Source organism: Durio zibethinus, unplaced genomic scaffold (genome assembly GCF_047325235.1).
Source record: "Durio zibethinus cultivar Kanyao isolate XHJ-2024 unplaced genomic scaffold, ASM4732523v1 HiC_scaffold_391, whole genome shotgun sequence".
Classification (NCBI taxonomy): Eukaryota; Viridiplantae; Streptophyta; class Magnoliopsida; order Malvales; family Malvaceae; genus Durio; species Durio zibethinus.
In genome coordinates, this window is record NW_028323014.1 from 385,001 (window position 1) to 387,500 (window position 2,500).

Here is a 2,500-nt window from a genome sequence, read left to right on the forward strand (position 1 = left end):
ATCGGCACACGTTGGGCCCTGGTGCGGTCGGTTGCCTCGAGCACCATCGGCACACGCTGGGCCCTGGTGCGGGCGCTTGCCTCGACCACCATCGGCACACGCTGGGCCCTGGTGCGGTCGGTTGCCTCGATCACCATCGGCACACGCTGGGCCCTGGTGCGGGCGGTTGCCTCGACCACCATCGGCACACGCTGGGCCCTGGTGCGGGCGCTTGCCTCGACCACCATCGGCACACGCTGGGCCCTGGTGCGGTCGGTTGCCTCGAGCACCATCGGCACACGCTGGGCCCTGGTGCGGCAGGTTGCCTCGACCACCATCGGCAGCCTCAAGCACCATCGGCACACGCTGGGCCCTGGTGGGGTCGGTTGCCTCGAGCACCATCGGCACACGCTGGGCCCTGGTGCGGCAGGTTGCCTCGACCACCATCGGCAGCCTCGACCACCATCGGCACACGCTGGGCCCTGGTGCGGGCGCTTGCCTCGACCACCATCGGCACACGCTCGGCCCTGGTGCGGTCGGTTGCCTCGAGCACCATCGGCACACGCTGGGCCCTGGTGCGGCAGGTTGCCTCGAGCACCATCGGCACACGCTGGGCTCTGGTGCGGCAGGTTGCCTCGACCACCATCGGCACACGCTGGGCCCTGGTGCGGCAGGTTGCCTCGACCACCATCGGCACACGCTGGGCCCTGGTGCGGGCGGTTGCCTCGACCACCATCGGCACACGCTGGGCCCTGGTGCGGCAGGTTGCCTCGAGCACCATCGGCACACGCTGGGCCCTGGTGCGGCAGGTTGCCTCGAGCACCATCGGCACACGCTGGGCCCTGGTGCGGGAGCTTGCCTCGAGCGCCATCGGCACACGCTGGGCCCTGGTGCGGCAAGTTGCCTCGAGCCCCATCGGCACACGCTGGGCCCTGGTGCGGTCGGTTGCCTCGAGCACCATCGGCACACGCTGGGCGCTGGTGCGGGCGCTTGCCTCGACCACCATCGGCACACGCTGGGCCCTGGTGCGGTAGGTTGCCTCGATCACCATCGGCACACGCTGGGCCCTGGTGCGACAGGTTGCCTCAAGCACCATCGGCACACTATCGGCCCTGGTGCGGGCGGTTGCCTCGACCACCATCGGCACACGCTGGGCCCTGGTGCGGGCGCTTGCCTCGAGCACCATCGGCACACGCTGGGCCCTGGTGGGTTTAGGCACATCTTCAAATTTCTGCCGTGCCAATGCCATTTTTATGGCTTGTAAATTCATACAATGGTCCCCTAAGCCTTCACGTGAAGTTTCGTTGGAAGATGACTCGTTTTCTATTTTTCACGATTTTCGAAACTTTTTGCGGTTCGGGATTTTTTAAAATTTTTTTATATCGATTTTTGGCCCCAAATTTTGTAGGCATGATCCTTCTATTTTTGTTGGCATGCACAAAAAAATTCAGCTAAAAACTCGAAGTAGAGAAGATTTTGTGACCGTTTGAAAAAAGTGTCCCCATTTCAGACACTTTAACGGCTACTGGTAGCAAACCTGTAAAATCTCAAATGCTCTTTAAGGGGGTGTGAATTCTCAGAGGTTTGATGAGGGATAGGGGGCCAACACAAGGCCAAGTACCAGCACCCATCGCACATCATGTGCGCACACCCCCCCGGCCCCCCTCCCAATCGCCGGAACCCCAATGCCGCCGGTCAGGTTCTCCGGCGGTACTCCGGCGACGCTCCGGCGATGCTCCGGCGATGCTCCGGCGATGCTGTCCCGAGTGAAAAAAATGCGGCACCAGCACATGCTGGAGCCAAGCATGGGCACCGTGGCTCAAAATCGAACTTCGGCCAAGGCCTCGACCATCAATGGCACATGATGACGCATGGTGATGGCACATGCATCGACCATCATCGGCATAGGCTGCCCTTCGGTACGGGCACTTGCCTCGACCGCCATCGGCACAAGCTGGGCCCTGGTGTGGGTTGTTGCCTCGATCACAATCGGCACATGCTGAGCCTTGGTGCGGGCGGTTGCCTCGAGCACCATCGGCAGACCCTGGGCCCTGGTGCGGCCGGTTGCCCCGATAACCATCGGCACACGCTGGGCCCTGGGGCGGGCGCTTGCCCCCAGCACCATCGGCACACGCTGGGCCCTGGTGCGGGCGGTTCCCTCGACCACCATCGGCACACGTTGGGCCCTGGTCCGGGCGGTTGCCCCCAGCACCATCGGCACACGCTGGGCCCTGGTGCGGGCGCTTGCCCCCAGCACCATCGGCACACGCAGGGCCCTGGTGCGGGCGGTTGCCCCGAACACCATCGGCACAAGCCGGCCCTTGGTGCGGGCTCCTGGCTCGACCACCATCGGCACACGCTGGGCCCTGGTGCGGGCGGTTGCCTCGAACACCATCGGCACACGCCGGCCCTTGGTGCGGCCGGTTGCCTCGACCACCATCGGCACACGCTCGGCCTTGGTGAGGGCGCTTGCCTCGACCACCATCGGCACACGCTGGGCCCTGGTGCGGGCGCTTGCCTC